This window comes from Mirounga angustirostris, unplaced genomic scaffold (genome assembly GCF_029215605.1).
Source record: "Mirounga angustirostris isolate CCGP_5_RB_7025 unplaced genomic scaffold, mMirAng1.0.hap1 SCAF_4, whole genome shotgun sequence".
NCBI classification, from domain to species: Eukaryota; Metazoa; Chordata; class Mammalia; order Carnivora; family Phocidae; genus Mirounga; species Mirounga angustirostris.
The window spans coordinates 86408368-86432376 of NW_026991712.1; the positions used below are offsets into that span (position 1 = coordinate 86408368).

At 44.2% G+C, this 24009-nt stretch overlaps 1 long non-coding RNA gene across 2 annotated transcripts; it reads left to right on the forward strand.

Annotated features, from left to right (window-relative positions):
* Nucleotides 1–269: 269 nt before the first annotated feature.
* LOC129046432 (uncharacterized) lies at nt 270–23946 on the forward strand. 2 transcript variants are annotated; one of them, XR_010410738.1, is made up of 3 exons: nt 270–1769; nt 14238–14317; nt 21777–23946. It is a non-coding gene; the product is annotated as an uncharacterized LOC129046432 (long non-coding RNA). The 2 variants fall into 2 exon arrangements; XR_010410739.1 differs by having other exon boundaries at nt 14241–14317.
* The last annotated feature ends 63 nt before the right edge of the window (nt 23947–24009 follow it).

Below are 24009 nucleotides of genomic sequence, written 5' to 3' on the forward strand. Positions count from 1 at the left end.
GGTGAGCCCCAAAAGTACCACAGCCCAGCCTAATCTTTTAATTTAGTTTAATTCTATTGGGGGGGGGCAGAGAGAGAGAATCTTTTTTTTTTTTTTTTTAAGATTTTATTTATGTATTTGACAGAGAGAGACACAGCGAGAGAGGGAACACAAGCAGGGGGAGTGGGAGAGAGAGAAGCAGGCTTCCCGCTGAGCAGGGAGCCTGATGTGGGGCTGGATCCCAGGACCCTGGGGTCATGACCTGAGCCGAAGGCAGATGCTTAACGACTGAGCCACCCAGGCGCCCGGGAGAGAGAGAATCTTAAGCAGACTCCGCACTCACTGAGGGTGGAGCCTGATGCGGGGCTCAATCTCACAACCTGGAGATCATTACCTTAGCTGAAATCAAGAGTCCCACGCTTAACTGACTGAGCCACCCAGGCACTCCCTAGCCTGACATTTTTAAATTTTCACTTTTGATCCTTGGAGTCCACACCTTGATTCGTTCAATACCCATTTACTGAACAGTTACAATGTGCACTATGCTAGGCCAGGGGATACACATCCAGAAAACATGCAGCCCCCTTCTGTCAAGTTGGTCGTATCCCAGAAGCCTAGCAGGTGTGATAAGTGGTGTTGCATGGGGCTGCCAGCTTGCCAGTATTCTCTGGGTACCAGATAAGACAATCTGAAGTGGGAGTAGGGCTGAGGGCAATATGAGTACACTGGGAAAGCCTCTTTGGGGTTGAGGTCAGAGCTTCTCCAGAAGTAGAAGGTGCAACGGGCAGGTACAGCCCAGGCAGAAGGAGGGTTCTAACTGGCAGAGAAGCACAACGGCTGGGAGGGCCTGAGGCTTTAGTGGTCTCCTTCGGAGATGTGGCCGGAATGGTAAGCAGGAGGTCCCCACGAATGCCTCATCCGCAAGGGTTTAAAGTGGATCCTGGCGCCTCTGCCCACGAAGGCACTGGCGGCCTCAAGCAGAGGTGGTGTTCAGATTCGCCTTTTCCAACCTCTAGTAGACAGAGAAGCAGGAACCTGGAAGTCCAGTTTGGAGAGTATCGCGCCCATGCCTGAGGGGAGGCGGCTGGACCACAGGGTGGCAAGGCTCCTCAGCCCTTGGAGGCTGCCCCCAAGAAACCGGAGCCGAATGAATCGAAATGAAGACTCGTGAGGACAAGTCCTCTGTGATTCTGCCGCCAGGAGAAGTCTCCAGAAAGCGGGATTTCCCAGGCCCCAGGCGGAGGAGGGTGAGGCAAGGACCGCCGCCCCGACCCACCTAGGACCAAGTTGAAAGGCAGCTCCCAGGCACCTGCCACTCCCTTCTCCCGAGCCTATTGTTTATCTACTTATTCCTACTTAGCCGGACGGCTGTTTCTAAACAAGCTGCGTCTGAGCCGCTCCTTCGCCTGTCCATCAGCACGGGGTTCAATGAGCGAGTGAAAGCCGCGTGTGCCCCGCCCCCGCGCCGGCCACTGCGGCCTCGCGCTTGGGTCACATGCTCGGAGAGCGTCACCGCGCCTGCGCGGACGTCCGGCGGCGGTCTCGCGATCCTCCGACAGACGCTGGGACTCCGGGACTAGGCAGGGAGAGGCGAGGCCCGCTCTTCCCTTCACCCCTCCCGTACGCGTGCCGCGGTGCCCGGGGTTGGACTTGAGTTCGCGGGGAGAAGGCGGAGCCGCCGGCAGGGACATCTCTAAAGGGCTCTGTCCCTTCAGGAGCTTCCCGGAGATGCTTTAGGGCTGCATTTGCAAAGCGCAGCGCCTCCAAGTGTTGGTGGGGGAGTCAGAAAGGTAGGACTGCCCTCCCAGCCCCTAGAAGGTTACCGTCTAAGGATGGACCGGGCGGGGACCGGGACAGCGGTAGTAAGCAGCGATAATGAAAGACTCTCAGGTGCTAAATAGACTGTAAGCATCGTGAGCTGAGAGTTAAAAGAAGTAATTCTCTCTAGGAATCAGGGTAGTTGGCTGTGGATTGAGCCCAGAAGCATCGATAGGATTGCTGTTAGTTACCAAGAAAAGGGGAAAGTGTTAACATTTACGGCAGTTAGTTGTATAGATAAAATATTAAGATATAATTTATTAAGCTCAGGGGCAGTGAATAAAGGAATCAGAGCCCCTAACTACTTGGAGGGACCCGGGGAAGCTTCAGGAAGGAATTCAAGCTTGAGTAGGATTTTGCAAGAACGGAAAGGGAGAGTGTACAAAGTACTGGATGTATACAGAGTTCCCCTAAAGTAAACAGAATGTCTGTTTAGCGTTAGGCAGAGTATTCTTAGGTAGTTAGTCTAAGTATTCTGGCCATAAAGAAGACTAAAGTACCGCCCTCAAGGATTTTTATCTTTGTGGAGGCTTGTATATCTAATGATAGATATCCTCAGGGTTCTGTGGGAGCCACCTAGCCTGGCTTTCAGGGAGGTCTTCGTTAAGGAGGCAATAAAGCAAAAAGTGTGGTTGGTATATTTGAAGCGCCAGTAAGTAAAAATGGTGTGGGTGAGTAACTAGGCATGAGGTTGTAAATTTGGGCTTAGTCATGCTTTTTAGCAGATATTGAAGGACCGTGGAAGTCATACTAACCTGGGTGTAAGCACCTGTAAAAGATTGTAAATGAGGGGCGCCTGGGTGGCTCAGTCGTTAAGCGTCTGCCTTCGGCTCAGGTCATGATCCCAGGGTCCTGGGATCGAGCCCCGCATCGGGCTCCCTGCTCAGCGGGAAGCCTGCGTCTCCCTCTCCCTCTGCCTGCTACTCTACCTGCTTGTGCTCTCTCTGTCAAATAAATAAATAAAATCTTAAAAAAAAAAAAAAGATATTTAAGAGATGGGATTGACAGACCCTGCTTGCTGCCTGAGATATCTTAGGATGACTCCCAAATTTGAGGTTTGGGTGCCTGTAAGGTAGAATGTACAGAAGGAGGAGCAGGTTTTACAGGAGGATGATAATGAGTTCAGTTTTGGAGTCTTCAGTAGTCAATGTTCTTAGTGAAAGCACCTTCAGAAGGAATATAGAGAATCCCGCATCAGGCTCCTTGCTCAGTGGGAAGCCTGCTTCTCCCTCTTCCTCTGCCCGCCACTCCCCCTGCTTGTGCTCTCTCTGACCAATAAATAAAATCTTAAAAAAAAAAAATTTATTTATTTGCCAGAGAGAGAGCACGCACAAGCAGGGGGAGCAGCAGGCAGAGGGAGAAGGAGCCCGTTGTGGGACTCGATCCCAGGACCCTGGGATCATGACCTGAGCCGAAGGCAGATGCTTAACTGACTGAGCCATCCAGGCATCCCGCAGCCTGCTCTTTTTTTTTTTTTTTTTTTTTTAAGATTTTATTTATTTGAGAGAGAGAGCACGAGAGGGAAAGGGTTAGAGGGAGAAGCAGGCTCCCTGCTGAGCAGGGAATCCTGATTTGGGACTCGATCCGGGAACTACGGGACCATGACCTGAGCCGAAGGCAGTCGCCTAACCAACTGAGCCACCCAGGTGCCCCTGGCAGCCTGTTCTTTAAATGTGCTCCTGTACTCTGAACCAGTAGCCTACTAAATATGACACTTGGAAATCGCTTAGATACCATAAATTCAGTTATTCAAAAATGAACTCCTCTGGGTATGTGGGAAGATATGAAAAAGAAGATATAACAGTAAGTGAGTTGTAGAACCTAGGTGGTAGGTATATGGATGTTCACTATACAGTATGTCAACTTTTCTGCATTTTTGAAATTTTTCATAAAATATTGAGAAAAATAAGCGATCATCTCTACCCTCCAACTGTTCCTGCCCCAGTGGGCCCATCTCAATAAGCGGAACCACCATCTACTCAGTTGTTTAGGCAAGAGATCTGGGAATATCATTCTTCAATTAATCGCTCTCCTTCTTCCTTCTATTCCAGTCAGTCACCAAATCTCCTAAATATCTCTTAAATCCATCAACAGTGGAGTTGTACTTTACATCAAGGTTAGGTTCTAAAGTCAGTACAAAAAGCAAAAGTTGCATAGTCAGCATAACCTTTGGAAATCCCTTAAATCACTCAGAAAATATAGTGGCCATAGTCCTGTGTGCATAACTATGTACCCACAATGTGTGTACAAGTTTATATGGTAGGGTACAGTATATCATAGGATATACAGTATAACATTAAGATATTTTTAACTTCATAAAAAAAAAGGAAGATAGTACTCATATAGTTGAACAGAGTTGTGAAGTGAACACAAGGCATAAGGACACAATATTCCTCACCTCTCCAGTGCCTCCATCCTAGTCCAAGCTTCCACCAACCCTCACAATTATTGAAATGGCTTCCTAACTGGTCTCCTGGTACTGTCCAATCCATTCTCCACAGTCCAGGCAGAATGACCTAACTAGTGGGATCAGGCCACTGCTTTAAAATACCTCAGTGATAGGGCGCCAGGTGGCTCAGTCAGTTAAGTGTCTGACTCTTGATAACGGCTCAGGTCATGATCTCAGGGTCCTGGGATCAAGATCTGCATAGGGCTCCCCACTGGGTGTGAAGCCTGCTTCAGATTCTCTCATGCTCCCTCTGCCCCTTCCCCCTGTCTCTCTCTTTCTCTCTCTTTCACTCTAAAATATATATATATATATGCCTCACTTATATCCCACTGTTCCCTTATGACAGTGTCTGACACACTCCCATTTGGCTGCCCAACCTTCCACCATCTGGCTTCTGCAGTCCTCAGACTTCATCACGCATACCTCTTCCCTCTTGTTCTCTAGGCCCCCTCAGAACTCAGCTTGTTACCTTTCACTTCCTCAGGCTTACCACATTCTTTTGTACTTGGGGGCTTTCACATGCTGTCCTCTGAACAGAACTCTTCCCCTTTCTATAAGACGGGTAAGCTCTGTACCCCTGTGGCAGACACCTCTTGCGTACTCAACAAGCCATCCTCTTCCAATCCTCCAATACTTTGTTCTTGATGAATTTTAAATTAAAAAAACGTGTAAAATAACACATTTAAAAATTATACTGGAGGGCGCCTGGGTGACTCAGTCGTTAAGCGTCTGCCTTTGGCTCAGGTCATGATCCCAGGGTCCTGGGATCGAGTCCCACATCGGGCTCCCTGCTCAGCAGGAAGCCTGCTTCTCCCTCTCCCACTCCCCCTGCTTGTGTTCCTGCTCTCTCTCTCTCTCTGTCAAATAAATAAATAAAATCTTTAAAAAAAAAAAATTATACTGGAAATAAATGTATAGTTCAGTGGATATAAAGTGAAACTCCTTGCAACAACCACCTAAGTCAAGCAAATGGACACTGCCAGCACCCAAAAGCCCTCCAGAATGCTGCTTTCTGTTCAGACTCCTCACCCCTGTAAAGGAACCACTCTCCTCCTGTGATGACATTTATTGTAATCATTTACTTGCTTTTTCTTTATATTTTTACCACCTAAATATGAATCCTAAAGGGGTGCCTGGGTGGCTCAGTCGGTTAAGCGTCTGCCTTCGGCTCAGGTCATGATCCCAGGGTCCTGAGATCGAGCCCCACATCGGGCTCCCTGCTCAGCAGGAGGCCTGCTTCTCCCTCTCCCTCTGCCCCTGCTTGTGTTCCTTCTCTCGCTGTCTCTCTCTGTCAAATAAATAAATAAAAATCTTAAAAAAAAAAAATACGAATCCTAAAAACATTTAGGGTTTTTTGGTGGTTGTTTTTTTTCTTTTTTTAAGATTTTATTTATTTGACAGAGATAGAACACAAGCTGGGGGAGTGGCAGAGGGAGAAGCAGGCTCCCCGCTGAGCAGGGAGCCTGTGTGGCTCCATCCCAGGACCCCAGGATCATGACCTGAGTTGAAGGTGCATGCTTAACTGACTGAGCCACCGAGGCACCCCTTTGGTTTTTTGTTGTTTTTTTTTAAAACAATCATTTGGTGTTAAGAAAAATTATTTTTTAGTACAGCTGACACACAATGTTAACATTAGTTTCAGATGTACAGCATGGTGATTTGACAATACATTGTGCTGTGGTCACCAAAAATGTAGCAACCATTTAGGTTTTTTTTTAAAAAAGCTTTATTGCCCACCTCCTCCCAGCCCCTGGTAACCTGTCATCCACTTTCTGTCTCTATGACTTTGCTTACTTTAGGAACTTCATGTAAGTACTTCAGTAATTGGAAGTACTTCTGTGTTTTGCTTATTTCTTTTAGCATATGTTTTCAAGGTTCATCCATGTTGTAGCATGTATCAGAGCTTCATTCCTTTTTATGACTGAATAATATTCTATTGTATGGATATACCACATTTTGTTTATCCATTCATCTGTTGATTGACCTTCAGGATGCTATTGTGAAGAATGCACAGTCGCTTAATTTTACCTATTTTTGAACTTTATAAGTGGAATTACAACATATTTTTTGTATGTCTGGCTTTTTAAGCATGCATTCATGTTATTCCATATACCGTAGTTCATTCATTTTCATATAGAATTCCGTTTTAGAAAAAAACCACAATTTATCCATTCTCCTGTTGATGGATATTTGGCTTGTTTCCAATTTTAGGCTATGTTAGCAAATATGCTAACATCAAAAAAAAATTGCATGCATTTTTGTTGGGTATACAGGGCAGCTAGGAGTTGAATGTCTGGGTCAGAGTCTCTTCAGCCTGACTAGCTATTGCCAAAGTGGTTGTACTAATTTTTACTCCTATCCACAGGGTTTGAGAGTTCTTGTTACACATTCTTACCAACTCTTAAGGTTGTCTGTTTAGCTATTCTGGTGAGTTTGTTTGTATTGAGTTTAATTTGCATTTCGATGTCTATAAAAGAGGTCGAACACTTTTTATATGTTGATTGGCCATTTGGATATCCTCTGTGAGATGTCTACTCAAGTCTCTTGCATATTTTTCTACTAGACTTTTCCATATTGATTTGTAGTTCTTCCAGGTATGAACTCTTTGGTAGGTAATATATTGGAAATAGTGTGCCTGTTCATTCTATTAACAGTGTCTTTGATGAAAAGGTGTTTTTAAATTGAATGTAATTGGGACACCTGGGTGGCTCAGTTGTTAAGCGTCTGCCTTCGGCTCAGTTCATGAGCCTACGGTCCTGGGATCGAGCCCCGCATGGGGCTCCCTGCTCAGTGGGGAGTCTGCTTCTCCCTCTCCCACTCCCCCTGCTTGTGTTCCCTCTCTTGCTGTGTCTCTCTCTGTCAAATAAATAAATAAAATCCTTTTTAAAAAAAAGGAAGAAGAAGAAGAAAATATCCAGACTCAATTATACTCAGGAAGAGAAACAGACATACTTCCGGACCCTTTTATTTTATAGCAATAGTGTTACAGGCTGAGATAGACCTATCTACTGAACTTATTAAAAACCTTGGGAACTCGGGCACCTGGGTGGCTCAGTCATTAAGCATCTGCCTTCTGCTCAGGTCATGATCCCAGGGTTCTGGGATTGAGCCCTGCATCAGGCTCCCTGCTCAGCGGGAAGCCTGCTTCTCCCTCTCAGACTCCCCCTGCTTGTGTTCCCTCTCTCACTGTGTCTCTGTCTGTCAAATAAATAAATAAAATCTTTAAAAAAAAAACCTTGGGAACTCTCAATCTGCTCATCTAATACTGACTGTATGTTAAAAAGAATGCCAGTATAATATTAAAACAAGTCTCCCTCATTGAATCAGCACCTACATTTGGCACAGAATAATACACCAGTAATTTTAGTGACTGATAAGATTGAAAAATTTAGGGAATTCAACACTTTTATGATTCTCACTTATTACTTTCAACCACTTTTTTTTTTAAGATTTTTTTTTTTAAGATTTTATTTATTTTTTTGATAGAGACAGTGAGAGAGGGAACACAAGCAGGGGGAGTGGGAGAGGAAGAAGCAGGCTTCCCGCAGAGCAGGGAGCCCGATGTGGGGCTCAATCCCAGGACCCTGGGATCATGACCTGAGCCGAAGGCAGATGCTTAACCGACTGAGCCACTCAGGCACCCCTTTTTTTAAAGATTTTATTTATTTATTTGACAGAGACACAGCGAGAGAGGGAACACAAGCAAGGGGAGTGGCAGAGGGAGGGGGAGAAGCTGGCTTCCCGCCGAGCAGGGAGCCCGATGCGGGGCTTGATCCCAGGACCCCAGGATCATGACCTGAGCCGAAGGCGGACGCTTAACCGACTGAGCTCCCCAGGTTCCCACACAGTCTGTAACTTTTCTTTTTTTTTTAAGACTTTATTTATTTATTTGAGGGAGAGCATGAGCAGGTGGGAGGAGCAGAGGGGGAAGGAGAGGCAGACTCCCCACTGAGCGCAGAGTCCCATGTGGGACTCAATTCCAGGACCCTGAGATCATGACCTGAGCCAAAGGCAGACACTTAATGATTGAGCCACCCAGGTGTTCCCAGTCTGTAGCTTTATAACAAATTTTGTTATCTATAAGGCAAGTCTCCTCCTACTTAGTTCTTTTTCAGGAGTGTCTTGGCTGTTGTTTAATGATCAGTATCAAACGTTAGGAATAGTCTGTACCAATTATTTTATGTAAGTATTAAAAATATAAAGCCCGGGCACGTGGGTGGCTCAGTTGGTTAAGCAACTGCCTTCGGCTCAGGTCATGATCCTGGAGTCCCGGGATCGAGTCCTGCATCGGGCTCCCTGCTCGGCAGGGAGTCTGCTTCTCCCTCTGACCCCCCCCCTCTCATTTACTCTCTCTCATTCTCACTCAAATGAATAAATAAATCTTTAAAAAATATATATATATAAAGCCCATGTTGTAATCCTTTCCGGAATAGTTATTCCAATGACTTTCCAGTTTAGTAGCTGGCCGTGCTGTCCCAACACAGTAGCCACCAGTCACTGTGGGTAGTGAGTCCTTGAAATGTGGCGGGTTTCAATTGCAGTGTCCTGTAAGCATAAAGAACACCAGATTTCAAAGACTCAGCATGAAAAAAAGAATGCAAGGTATCTCAGATATCTCATTAATAATTTTTGTATTGATTACATGTTGACATGATATTTTGGGTATATTGTGTTAAATGAAGTAGATTATTAAAATTATTTTCACCTGTCTCATTTGACTTTTTTAATTCCAGTATAGTTAACATAAGTGTTATATTAGTTTCAGGTGTACAATATAGTGATTCAACAATTCTAGACATTACTCAGTGCTGAACATCATAAGTGTACTATTTTATCCATTCCCACCCACCTCCCCTCTGGGAACCATCAGTTTGTCCTTAACTATAGAGGGTGGTTTTGTGGCGGGGGTGCCTGGGTGGCTTAGTCATTCTTTTTTCCTTGCATTCTTTTTTCATGCTGAGTCTTTGAAATCTGGTGTTCTTTACGCTTACCGGACACTGCAATTGAAACCCGCCACATTTCAAGGACTCACTACCCACAGTGACTGGTGGCTACTGAGTTGGACAGCACGGCCAGCTACTAAACTGGAAAGTCATTGGAATAACTTAAGTGTCTGGTGCTTGATTTTGGCTCAGGTCATGATCTCAGGGTTATGAGATGGAGCCCTGTGTTGGGCTCTGTGCTGAGCTTGGAGCCTGCTTAAGATCCTCTCTCTCCTTTTCCACCCCCCGCAAGTAATAAAAATTTTTTTAAAAAGAGTCTCTTTTTTGGTTTGTCTCTTTTTTCTTTGTTCATTTGTTTCATAAATTACACATAAGAGTGAAATTGCATGGTATTTGTCTATCTCTGACTGATTTATTTCACTTAGCATAATACCCTCTAGTTCCATCCAAGAAAGAAAAATTTCATTCTTTTTGATGGCTGAGTAATATTCCAATGTGTGTGTGCACACACATGTATCTTTATTCATCTATTTTTTATAGAATATTCTTTTTTTAAAAGATTTTATTTATTTATTTGAGAGAGAGAGTGTTCTCAAGCACAAGCAGGGCGAGAGGCAGAGGGAGAGAGAAAGGGAGAAGCAGACTCTCCACCGAGCAGGGAGCCTGATGTGGGGCTCAGTCCCAGGCCCCTGGGATCATGACCTGAGCTGAAGGCAGATGCGTAAGTGACTGAACCACCCAGGCACCCCTCATTCATCTATTGATGGACCCTTGGGCTACTTCCATAATTTGGTTATTATAAATAATGCTGCAATAAACATAGGAGTACATGTATCTTTTTGAATTAGTGTTTTTGTATTCTTTGGGTTGACTTTTTAATTTTTTTTTTTCATTTTTAAAATTTAAATTCAATTAATTAACATATAATGTGTTATTGGTTTCAGAGGTGGAGTTTAGTGATTCATCAGTCTTACATAACACCCAGTGCTCAGTCTTATATAACATCACGTGCCCTCCTTAATGTCCATCACCCAGTTACTACATCCCCCACCCCCCTCCCCTCCAGCAACCCTCAGTTTGTTTCCTATGAATAAGAATCTCTTATGGTTTGTCTCCCTCTCTAATTTTGTCTTGTTTTATTTTTCCTTTCCTTCCCCTATGATCCTCTGTTTTGTTTCTTGAATTCCACATGAGTGAAATCATATAACTCTCTTTCTCTGATTGACTTATTTCACTTAGCATAATACCCTCTAGTTCCATCCACACCATTGCATATGGCAAGATTTCAATTTTTTGATGGCTGAGTAGTATTCCATGTTTGACTTTTTTTAATGTGACTACGAAAATATTTGGAATTATAAGTGTGGCTTGTATTTGTGACTCACGTTGTACTATATTTGTATTGGAGACTGTGGTGGGCTGATAAATGGCCCCCAAAGATACCCAGGTCCTAATTTCTGGAATCTGGGAGTGTTACCTTTACATGGCAAATGGGACTTTGAGATGGGGAGATTATCTTGGATTATCTGAACAGACCCTAAATGTAAATCACAAAGGTCCTCAAAAGAAGGAGGCAGGGTGTTGCGCCTGGGTGGCTCAGTCAGTTAAGCATCTGCCTTGGCTCAGGTCATGATCTCAGTGTCCTGGGATCCAGCCCCGCATCGGGCTCCCTGCTCGGCAGGGAGTCTGCTTCTCCCTCTCACTCTGCCCGCCGCTCCCCCTGCTTGTGCTCTCTCACTTTCTATCAAATAAATAAAATCTTTAAAAAAATTTTTTTAAAAAGGAGGCAGGGTGAGATATGACATCAAAAGGGGAAAAGGCATTTGACTATCGAAGCTGAGATTGGAGTGATATGAGCAGCTACCAGAAACTGGAAGGAACAAGCAAAAGATTCTTCCCTGAAGCCTCCAGAAGGAACCGGCCCTGCTGGTTGCCCCTAGAATTTGTCTCTTAAAGACAACTATACTCTTGTCTTGGATCTCTCTCTCAGAATGATGTGCTGTCTTCACATCTTTGACAGTGGTAGTTTAGTTTTTCCTAATACCTTTGATAATGTGCTATGAAAGCCTGGAAATTTTTATTGAGTAGATGGTGTGTATAATATTAACATTTAAATAAAAATTTAGAGGGGCATCTGGGTGGTGCAGTTGGTTAAGCGTCAGACTCTTGGTTTTAGCTCAGGTTGTGATCTCTGGATTGTGAGATCAAGCCCCACATTGGGCTCTATGCTCAGCATAGAGTCTGCTTAAGACTCTGTCTCCCTCTCCCTTTACCCCTCCCCACTGTGCTCTCTGTGTCTCTAACATAAATTTAAAAAATACTTTTTAGGGGCGCCTGGGTGGCTCACTCCATTAAGCGTCTGCCTTCCCCTTGGGTCGTTGATCCCAGGGTCCTGGGATCGAGCCCCGCATCAGGCTCTCTGCTCAGCGGGGAGCCTGCTTCTCCCTCTCCCTCCGCCTGCCGCTCCCCCTCTTGTGCTCCCTCTCTGTCAGATAAATAAAATCTTTAAAAAAAAAATTGAGGGGCACCTGGGTGGCTCAGTTGGTTAAGCAACTGCCTTCGGCTCAGGTCATGATCCTGGAGTCCCGCGATCGAGTCCCGCATCGGGCTCCCTGCTTAGCAGGGAATCTCCTTCTCCCTCTGACCCTCCCCCCTCTCATGGTCTCTCTCTATCTCATTCTCTCTCTCAAATAAAAAAATAAAATCTTAAAAAAAAAAAAGTTGAGTGGCGGGGTGCCTGGGTGGCTCAGTCATTAAGTGTCTGCCTTCAGCTCAGGTCATGATCCCAGGGTCCTGGGTTCGAGCCCCACATCGGGCTCCCTGCTCAGCGGGAAGCCTGCTTCTCCCTCTCCCACTCCCCCTGTTTGTGTTTCCTCTCTCACTGTGTGTCTCTCTGTCAAATAAATAAAAAATCTTTAAAAATAAAATAAAAAAAAATTTTAGTGGCTAAAAGGGACGCCTGGGTGGCTTAGTCATTTAAGCATCCAAATCTTGATTTCGGCTCAGGTCATGATCTCAGGGTCATGAGATCGAGCCCCACATTGCGCTCCATGCTGGGCATGGAGCCTGCTTAGGATTCTCTCTCTGCTGCTCCTCTGCCCCTCCCCCTGCACTGCTCCCTCTCTCTGTCACTCTCTCTCTCAAAAAAAAAAAGGGGGGAGAGACAATTCTGCTGAAAAACAACATGGGTGTATATCCAGAAGAAAATATCAGAACTCTTACACCTCAATAAAAAGAAAACAAACAATCCAATCAAAACATGGGCAAAAGGGCAAAAGATGTGAATAGACATTTCACCTAAAAAGATATAAAAATTGCTGATAAGCATATGATGAGATACTCAATATCATTAATGATAGGGACATACAAATCCAAACCACATGCAAACCTTGTCAAACCCACCAAAATGGCTATAATAAAAAAATCAGACCATAACAAATGTTGGCAAGGTGTGAAGAAATGGGAAGCCTCAGACTTTGCTGGCAGGAATAAAAAATGATAGAGTCACTTTGGAAAACTGACAGTTTCTCAAAAGGTTAAACATATGACCCAGCAATTCTATTTGGTATCTACCCAAGAGAAATGAAAACATATCCACATAAGGCCTTGCACATAAATGTTCTTTTTTTTTTTTTTTAACAATTTATTTATTTATTTGAGAGAGAGAGCACAAGCAGGGGGAGCAGCAGGCAGAGAGAGAGGGAGAAGCAGGCTCCCCACTGAGCAGGGAGCCCAACGTGGTACTCGATCCTAGGATCCTGGGATCATGGGATCATGACCTGAGCCAAAGGCAGACGCTTAACTGACTGAGCCATCTGGTGCCCCGCACATAAATGTTCTTAGCATCCTTATTCATAATAACCAAAATGGAAACCAAATTGGAAACATCCTAAGTGTCCATCAATTGGAGAATGGATAGACCAAATGTGGTATGTCCATACAATGAACTACAATTAAAAGGAACAAAATACAGATACATGCTATGGTATGGATGAACCTCAAAGCCATTCTGCTCGGTGAAAGAAGTCAAGAGACTTCATATTGTTTGATTCTGTGTATATAAAATATCCAGAAAAGGCAAAAGTCCCCCCTAATTCAATATGACCCTAATTTATGGTAGTACAGAACAAATCAATAGCCTCATAATAAGCCAAGTTTACATTTAACCTAGATTTGTAAAAAATCATGAGGTGAGGTAGAATTTCCACCTTGAAAATTTCATTTTTAGCTACTAAAAAAATCCTAAAATTTCATTTCTAGGGCTACTAAAAATATGCATTTACGAAGTAGTTTCTAAACTATTTCAAAGGGAGATACAAGGACCACCAAAAACCGTGATGTAAAATGTCCCAGATTTGGCTTCCTATCTCCTGCGTACCTACCTCCTCATTTTCAGTGTCTCCGTTCTCTAGTGGGTCTTCCTTCCCTCCTCCTTCCCTTCCTTTGACATATTCACATACCATTCTTGGTTTTTGTTTTGTTTTGTCTTTTTTTTTTCTTATTTAACTGTCTTTTTTTTATGTTAAGACTTTTTTTGGGCACCTGGGTGGCTCAATCTGTTAAGCGTCTGCCTTCGGCTCAGGTCATGATCCCAGGGTCCTGGGATCGAGCCCCACATCAGGCTCCTTGCTCGGCAGAGAGTCTGCTTCTCCCTCTCCCTCTGCCTGCCGCTCCCCTTGCTTGTGCTCTCTATCTCTCTCTCTGTCAAATAAATAAATAAAATCTTAAAAAAAAAAAAACTTTTTTTTCATCTGAAGACTTATCCTAACCTGTCTTTTTTGACTTAGCTTCAACTTTTTCAGAGCAACCTTGTCCATCCCCTGAGGAACTCTATCTCCCCCTCAGTGGAACGTGCTCTCAGTGGAACTGGCTTGTGAAGAACTGCAAGATGAGAGCTGACACTTGGGCATCCTGGGGTTGGCTGTGAGAGAGGAAGATGGGTCTTAACTGTAGAGTCTTTGGGATTTTCTATGCATACAGTCATTCTCTGTAAATACCAATAGTTTTGTTTCTTCATTCTAATCATTTTGCCTTTTTTTTTTTTTAAGTAGGCTCCATGCCCAATGTGGGGCTTGAACTCATGACCCTGATATCAAGAGTCGCATGCTGTACTGACTGAGTCAGCCAGGTACCCCAAACATTTTGCCTTTTCTTTTTCTTTTTTACTACTCTGGATAGACCTCCAAGTAATGTTGATGGGAAGTGGAGACAGAGGGCATCCTGACCTTGTCTTGTTCCTGATTGTGGTAGCCTGCCTCCAAGATGGCCCTCAATGTCAATACCTCCTACTGGTCTTCACACCCTAGCGTAGTGCCTCTCATATTGTTTGTGTGACCAATTGAGAGCATGGTATAAGTAAGGGTATGTCACTTCTGAGACTAGGACATACAAGACATGGGGACATTTGCCTCTCTCTCTTGGAAACTAGTTCGAGGGGAAGCCACCTACCATCTTGTGAGGAGAGGTCCACGTGGTGAGAAACTGAGGACTCCAGCCAACAAGTAAAGATCTGTGGCCTGCTGCTAACAGTCATGTGAGTGGCCTTGAAGGGATCCTCTGACCCCACTCAAGTCTTCAGATGACTATAGCCCCAGCTCACTTCTCGACTGTGAGACCCTGAGCCAGAGCCACTCAGTTAAGCCACTTCCAAATTCCTAATGCACAGAATCCATGAGATAATATATATTTGTTGTTTTAATCCACTAAGTGTTGAGGTAATTTACTACACAGCAATAAATCACTGATCTCAAAGGAAAAGCTTTCAACATTTCACCATTTACATGATGTTTGCTACCGGTGCTTTGTAGTATCCTTTGTCATATTAAGAAAGTCCCCTTTTAGTCCTAGTTCACTAAGAGTTTTGTTTTGTTTTGTTTATTTTTTTAAAGTAATCTCTACCCCCAACATAGAGCTTGAACTCACGACCCTGAGTTAAACAGTCACACGCTCTACCAACTGAGCCAGCCAGGCGCCCTCGCTAAGAGTTTTGTATCATAAATATACGTCAGTTTTTTAAAAAGATTTTATTAATTTATTTGACAGAGAGTTAGCAAGAGCAGGAACACAAGCAGGGGGAGCGGCAGAGGGAGAGGGAGAAGCAGGCCTCCCGCCGAGCAGGACCCTGGGATCATGACCTGAGCTGAAGGCAGATGCTTAACGCCTGAGCCACCCAGGCGCCCCTACGTCAAATTTTTATTAAATATTTTTCCTGCAGCTATGGAGATGACCTATGATTTTTCTTGTTTGGTTTGTTAATGTGGTGAATTCATTAATTGATATTTTAAAAAGTTAAACTTAGCTTGCATTACTAAAATCATAATAAACACAACTTGGACATGATGTGTCATTCTTTTTTTATATTGCTGAATTCAACTTCCCAATATTTTCTTTAGAATTTTTGTGTCATTGTTCATGAATGAGATTTACCTGTAATTTTCCATCCTCATAGTGTCTTTATCAGGTTTTGGTATTGAGATTACATATTTTGTGGTTTTTATGAGGTGGTCGGTCAGGTGCAGCCACAGAGGAGAAAGAAAAGAGCAGAGGGGGAAAAACCCCAAAAAACACACAGGTCCTAGAGACAGGAGACACGAACCCATTTTTGCTGATTAAAAAAAAAAAATTTACAGAGCCACATTGGAAAGACACCAGGGTGGTCAGGAAGCAGAAGACAGTGGGATGTGGGAAGATTTAGGCCTTTATTGGGGTTTCTGGGGAAAAGGCAAGGCAGGGAAGGGTTTAGGACTGGCTAGTTTGAGTAATTTTGGCTGCCTTTGGGTTACAGGGTTGGTCCCTAGTTGCCTGGCACCTGGCCCTGGGATGATTAAGGCAGAGGAGTATTGCCTCCTGGGATGCAGGGCCAGACAGAGGAGGGACCGCCCTGGATGACGCTCCCAGCTGGGCCCTTTGCCATCTCTTAAGAATCGTCTCTCGGGGCGCCTGGGTGGCTCAGTCGTTAAGCGTCTGCCTTCGGCTCAGGTCATGATCCCAGGGTCCTGGGATCAAGCCCCGCATCGGGCTCCCTGCTCCACGGGAAGCCTGCTTCTCCCTCTCCCACTCCTCCTGCTTGTGTTCCCTCTCTCACTGTGTCTCTCTCTGTGAAATAAATAAATAAAATCTTAAAAAAAAAAAAAAAAAAAAAAAGAATTGTCTCTCCCAGGGCGCCTGGGTGGCTCAGTTGGTTAAGTGACTGCCTTCGGCTCAGGTCATGATCCTGGAGTCCCGGGATCAAGTCCCACATCAGGCTTCCTGCTCAGCAGGGAGTCTGCTTCTCCCTCTGACCCTCCTCCCTCTCATGCTCTCTGTCTCTCATTCTCTCTCTCGCAAATAAATAAAATCTTTAAAAAAAAAATTAAAAAAAAAAAAGGAGGAATTGTCTCTCCCAACTCAGGAAAGGTTTTTTTAGGATGTCAGAACATAGTAATATATAGAAAGTTTCAGGTTATTTACACTGATGTGTTATCTAATTGTATCTTGGGACAAGGTGAGCTTAGGGTCCTCCTATTCCTCCATCTTCCCTTTCTTCGAAAATTTAAAAAATACATATATTTACAGTACATTGTACTAGGCTCAAAATGAGTTGGCAAAAACTCTCTGAGTTTGTACAATATTAACTTATAGCTTGCATAAATATTTGATAGAAGTTGCTGATCAAGCCATGTGGGCCTGGAACCTGCTTTGTAGGAAAATTTTTTTCCACCTTTATTTATTTATTTGTTTTATGATTCACTTATTATTTTGAGAGAGAGTGAGAGAAGAAAGCACAACTGGGGGAGGAGCAGAGGGAAAAGCAGGCTCCCCACTGAGCAGGAAGCCTGATGGGGAACGCGATTCCAGGACCCTGGGATCATGACCTGACTGGAAGGCAGACACTCAACCCACTGAGCCAGCCACACGCCCCTGTAGGAAAATTTTAAATTAGTGTTTCAGTTCTTTTGAGTTATTGCTCTACTCAGAATTCCTGTTTCTTCTTTGGTATTTTATAAACTGTCTTTTTCCTCCTTGGGAATTTATTCATTCCATAAAAATTTTCCAATGCTTTAGCATAAAGTTCGTAATATTCTCTTGGTTTCTTCTGAAAGTCTGCAGGGACTATAGTAATGCCCTGTTTTTCATTCCTGACAGGGTTCATCCCAGCCTTCTCTCTCTCTCTTTTCTATTTCATTTCACCAAAGGTTTATCAGTTTTATTAGTCTTCTCAAAGTACCAACTTGTTTTATTTTTATTCTATTGTGTGTGTGTATGCTTTCAATTATCTTTATTATGTCCTTATTTCTAATTTCAAGTTTAATTTGCTATTCTTTTTCTACTTTTTGATGCATGTTTAGTTCATTAATGTTTTCTGATTTAACTATGTAAGGCTGTAAATTTCCATCAAGAGAATAGCTTGTGGGGCGCCTGGGTGGCTCAGTCATTAAGCGTCTGCCTTCGGCTCAGGTCATGATCCCAGGGTCCTGGGATCGAGCCCCGCATCGGGCTCCCTGCTCAGTGGGGAGTCTGCTTCTCCCTCTCCCACTCCCCCTGCTTGTGTTCCCTCTCTTGCTGTGTCTCTCTCTGTCAAATAAATAAATAAAATCTTTAAAAAAAGAAAAAAAGAATAGCTTGTATCCCACAACTTCTGATATGTAGTGTTTTTAAATTATTTATTTCAGACTTTGTAATTTCATTATAATTTCTTCTTTGATTCATGAATTATTTAAAAAAATTTTTTTGATTCATGAAATACTTAGAAATACATTGTTTTATTTCCAAACATCTAGGGTTTTCTAGCTGTCGTTTTGCTTTTTTTTTTTTTTTTAAGATTTATTTAGGAGAAGGAGAGGGAGAAGCAGGCTTCCTGCCGAGCAGGGAGCCCAATGTGGGGCTCGATCCCAGGACCCTGGGGTCATGACCTGAGCCGAAGGCAGACGCTTAACGACTGAGCCACCCAGGTGCCCCTGTCCTTTTGCTTTTTAATTCCAGCATAATTGCATTGCGACTAAAGATTAGCTCTGAATGATTTTAATCCTTTGGATTTGTTGAAACTAGCTTTATGGCTTAGTATATGGTCGATTATCTTAAATAATAAACTGTACCTCCAACATGGGGCTCATGACCCTGAGATCAAGGGTTGCGTGCCCTACTGACTGAGCCAGCCGGGTGCCCTTTCTTTTCACTTTCTTGATGGTATCCTTTGAAGCACAAAAGCTTTAAATTTTCATATAGTCTAATTAATCTATTTTTTCTTTAGTTGTTTATGCTTTTGGTGTCCTATCTAGAAAACCAGTGCCTAACCTAAGGTCACAAAGATTTACTCCTATGTTTGTTTTCTTCTAAGATTTTTATATTTTTAGCTCTTACACTTGGTCTTTGTCCCATTTTGAGTTAATATTTGTATATTACATGAGGTAGGGATCCACTTTTACTTATTTGTATGTGTATATACAATTGTCCCAGAACTGTTTGTTGAAAAGACTATTTTTTCCCCGTTGAATTTTTGGCACTGGGGTTGAAAATCAGTTGACCATCAATGTGAGGATTTTCTGGACTCTGAATTCTATTCCATTGACCTGTATGTTTACCCTTATCCAATACCACACCGTCTTAATTGCTGTAGCTCTATAGTAAGTTATTTTTTGGGTTTTTTTTTTAAGACACTGACTTTTTTTTTTTTTAAGATTTTATTTATTTATCTGACAGAGAGAGAGAGTGCACAAGTAGGCAGAGCGGCAGGCAGAGGGACAAACAGACTCCCCACTGAGCAGGGAGCCCCATGCAGGACTCAATCCCAGGACCATAGGCTCATGAACTGAGCCGAAGGCAGATGCTTAACTGACTGAGCCACCCAGGGCCCCTGTAGTAAGTTTTGAAATAGGGAAGTGTGGGTCCTCTGAATGTTGTGGCTTTTAAAGTTAATTTGTCTGTTTTACTCTGACTGCTTTCACTATTTTCTCATTGTCTTTGGTTTTCTGCAGTTTCACTAATGTATAAGACAGTGAGTTTCTTTTTTATTTATCCTGCTTAGGATTTGTTAGATTCTTAAATGTATGATTTAATGTGTTTCATCAATTCTGGAAATTTTTGAGCCATTTTTTCCCAAATATTGCCTAAGTCCATTCTTTCCTTTCCTTATGGACTCTTCTTAGACCTTTTCATTGTGACATCCATGTTTCTTACCCACTCCTCTGCGTTTTCTTTCTCTTTACTCCATTATGCATTATTGTGGGTATTTTCTTCTGACCTATATATTCCAGTTCATTAATTTTCATTAATTTTCTTTTCTATTATTTCTAATTTGCTGATAAAACTCTCAGTTCCCAATTTTGGTTATTGTGTTTTAAGTTCCAGAATTTACATTTTTTCCCATTTAACATTTACAATATCATTTTTTTTTAAAGATTTTATTTATTTATTTGACAGAGAGAGACACAGCAAGAGAGGGAACACAAGCAGGGGGAGGGGGAGAGGGAGAAGCAGGCTTCCCATGGAGCAGGGAGCCCGATGTGGGGCTCAATCCCAGGACCCTGGGACCATGACCTGAGCCGAAGGCAGACACTTAACGACTGAGCCACCCAGGCGTCCCTACAATATCATTTTTAAAAATTTCTATTTCCCAACCAAATTTTCCATTCTTGGCTTGTGTTCCTTGAACATAACAAACATAATTGTTTTGTAATCTATGCTGATCATTTCAGTATCTGGAGACCCTGTGAGTCTATTTCTATTACCTATTGTACCTACTGTTCTTATTTGTGCTGTCTGATATCCTTGGGTTATCTTTGTGTACTGGACATTGTTTTAGAAAATTATTTATAGAAATACCCTGACGTTCAAGATAATATTGTCTTCCTCTAAAGAGAACTTATTCTTTTGCCAGCTCCTGAGGGCACTAGCAGTGGGAACCACCTGACTTTGAAATTTCCACCCTAGCCCCTGGAGGCTGCCAGAATTGCAGCTCAGCCTTTTCCAGAACAAAGTCCCAGGGCATAGGCCGCCTTCAGAGGAGGCTTCACTTCTCCACTTTCCCATGTCTTCAGTATCTCAGCATCTCATTTCAGCAGTTCCTCAAATCTTGTTATTTCTCTGATTCTTTTAAGATGACTTTTATAAGTTTGTTTTTATTGGTATGAAGGTTTGTTTATTATTTATTATCTAGGAGTCCATATCCAGAATTGGTGGACCCTTTGATTCTCATTTGAGGGCTCTAATAGGCAGCAATATCTCCAGGAGAGGTAGGGTCCTCACTGTGCTATGGGATCAATCCTGATTGGTGTGTCAATCATGGTAACTCCTTCTCTCTATGCCTGAGGTGGGCATATGACCCACTTTCGGGAGAAAAGACACAAGAGGAAAACTCCTGGGAATTTGTGGATGAATTTTTGTGCCCGTTTGAAAGCTGCTTGGGAACTAGAGCCCTTTCTCTTCTTTGTCCTCTGAGAAGATGTTATGTAAGGAAGTCACACTTGAATCTATGGCAACCCTCTTATGACTGAAGGAAAAACCAAGAAAATTGTAGGGATATCAACTCATGGCTCTTGATATTGTTGAGCCGCCTAAAAGCGCTGAAACTCTTTGCTTCCAGGCTTCTTAAGGAAATAATAAACATCCTTATGGTTTCACTGTTGGTCAGATTTTCTGTTGTGTGCAGCCCAAAGCATTTCAAACTGACATATCATCCTTCGGGACTCAGCTTGAAATGCCACTTCCTCAGGGAGGCCTTCCTGAAACCTCCACATCAACTCATTTGATATAATCTCTCTACTTTCCTTTTAGTGTCCCTCATCATATTTGTAATTATTTGTGGAATGATAGTCTTTCTCTCTGGGCTGTACGCTCCATGGGAACAGAGACTATGGTGGGGTCCTAGAGCCCATCCCAGTGCCAGGCATGGCAGCCTCTAAATCAGTAATTATCCAAATAAACAAAAGAAAGGGTCAAGAGCCCAAGTAGAGGGAGATACTGGATAAAAGTCCTGGCGGATGTGAATTAAAATTTGTGCAGTCGTGCCTCTAACACATGAAAACTTTTAAAGCTCAAAGAATCATTATAGAAAGGTTGGAGTGGCCATCGTGAGCATGGGTGTGAATGTTTATCTGGCACAAGTAAGAGCCGCCAAGTTGTGTTAAAGACCCAGCTGGGATTAGACCCCATAAATGTGCGTTGGCATAAATCGGCAGAATTATGAGATTTTCTCCAGCAGTGTTCAGCTGACTAGATGTGTGAGAAATGTTGGGTAATTAAGTTGATCCAAAGATGGGGACTCTCAGGACAGGCTGCTTTCTTTCTTTTTTTAAAAGATTTTATTTATTTATATGAGAGAGAGCACAAGCGGGGGGAGGTGGAGGAGCAGAGGGGGAGGGAGAAGCAGGCTCCCCACCAAGCGGGGAGCCCGATGTGGGGCTCGATCCCAGGACTCTGGGATCATGACCCGAGCCGAAGGCAGACGCTTAACCGACTGAGCCACGCAGGTGCCACGGACAGGCTGCTTTCTGTTCTGTTTTCTAGTGAAGTAAATAAAAGTAGCTATGGAATTTTATTTCCACTCTCTCAACAAAGTAAATCTCTTAGAATTCAAAGTCTTTTGACTTTTTGTTGACCTTTTGTTCCAGACTGGAGAATATCCCCTGACTGAAACGCTCACCCCAGAAGTCTTCCCCTATCACCCACTTGCCATGGAAAGGCTTGAGGGGGTACCTGAATTTCCTAAGGGGCGTCGGTGTGTGTGCATGTTTTTCTGGGGCGAGTGTCCAGAGAGGCAAGAAGCAGTGACTTGGGGTTGGCTCCTAGCCGTGGAGCACTGTGTGGAGCAGGGCTCAATGGAGGGGGAGTCATGGCCCTGCTTGTTGACAAGAGGTGGCCGCACGGTGGGAGGTGCGCAGACTCCAGGGACAGAGGCATAGGCTTTGCCACGTAGCTCCTCAGTTTTCTCCTCCGTAAAATGGAAATGATAATCACAGTTCCTCACCTCAGAGGGCTGATACTAAGATTAAATGAGTTAATATATACAAATGCTTAGGGCCATGCCTCACACTTCATAAGAGCTGGTTTTTATTATAGCTAATTGTTAGCGATGCATCGGGATGCACAGTATGGCCGAAGACATTGAATCAGGAGCAGCAACTGAGCGTGCACGGTTGTTGATGTTGTGCAAAGCACACAATCGAAGCATTCTCTCCCCTCCAGCACTTAGGGCAAATTCCTTAACTGGCCTGTGTGTCTGGGATCTCACCTGCTATGGAGATGATAATAGTAACTACCTCACAGGACTATGGTAGGGGTTCTAGGCAGGCTCAGAGCAGTGACTCCAACTCAGTAGATGATAGTATTGTTTTGTTTTGTTTTAATTTTTAAGTAGGCTCCAACGTGGGGCTTGAACTCACAACCCTGAGATTAAGGGTCACATGCTCTTCGACTGAGCCAGCCAGGTGCCCCTCTGCTGCCTAGGTACGTTCAGTCTCCTCATTTTGATGAGAGAGGCCCCTTCCAGGCGATTCCCACAGCCTTCCCTCACGCCGAAACCTTCACAACTCACCCAGCACCTTCATGCTCGCCATGTCCGCCTCCTAGCGGCCCTACGCAGAGAGGAAGTGACTAACCTAGGCCCCTCCACCGGCCCCCTGCCTAGCCGTATTACCTTCCAAGAGTCCCCCCTATCTCTCCCCAGTTCCCATCTGTAGCAAACCCACTCCTGAAACCCCACACCGACCACCAAGCCTTCCCAGCTGAGAATCCCCATGCCGAACCAGTCCTGCGAGATGTGTGCATCCCTCCTCCCAGCCAGTCCTGCTCCCCTGCCTGCGCCTCTCGCCGTGACTCCGCACACAGCTCAGCCCTTTGCCAGACAGCTGCTGAATGAAGGAAATCAGGCACGGGATGATTCTACTACCCCAGGATGTGCACATATTGGAGGGAAGGAAGGAGGAGCCACCGAGAGACTGATCTGCACTGTAGACTAAGACTGAACACATAGGCAGTGGCCAGAGCAGATGGAAAGACAGAACTCCCACCCAGGTCCTGCAGAAACCTGCCCAGCAAACCAACTCCTCATCAACAAGAAAACACCCAGGCGATCCGTAGGTCACATTTGTAAGAAGACAATCTCTAGTAACGATTCAAAAAAGCGAAACACCAACTTTCTGGAACAATTGGCTCAAAACAGCCAGAACTGACAACTTCCCCAAGTTTTGTCCACATTGCAGCTTAGGACCAACCAGCGAAAGTCAAATACGCACCCCCAACCAGTCACACAGGACGCCCGGCTTCTAGGTACCTGCTTTACAGCTTCCCCACGCCCACAGCCTCCAGAGAAGGCACATCCGAATCCTTCCCTTTTCCCTGCTATAAAGCAAGCTTTCCCGCCCCTCTGCCTGCCCGAGTCTCTTTGACAGCAAGTGACCAAGGCTGACTGACTCCCTTGCTGTAGCAAGCTTTGAATAAATAGCCTTTGCTCTTCTCTCATTTGGTTGGTCTTCATTTATTTCCCCAAGACCCAGGAACGGCAGCTCAGGGAGCGAGGCTCAGACTATCCTCCGTCAGTACCGTCGGTCCCCCTGGGGTGGAGCTCGAGCCCTCAGACGGCAGAGTTGCTGGCTGGTCCACTGGAAACGCTGATCAGACCTTTGGACTCAGCTGAGCCGGAGCTGGAGAAGCCAAATTGACTCAGATTAAATCCCCCAGGCATAAAACCACAAAAGAGTTTTTGTTAGATGCTGATTGGGAAGGAGGGGCCCCAGAGATCTGGGAAAAGGGTAGGACATCTGGGAATAGAGAAATGAGGGAGAGGCAGGAACTTCGTGCCTCGAACAGGAGCCAGGGATCGCCTGGAGCTGCTTTGGTGGGATG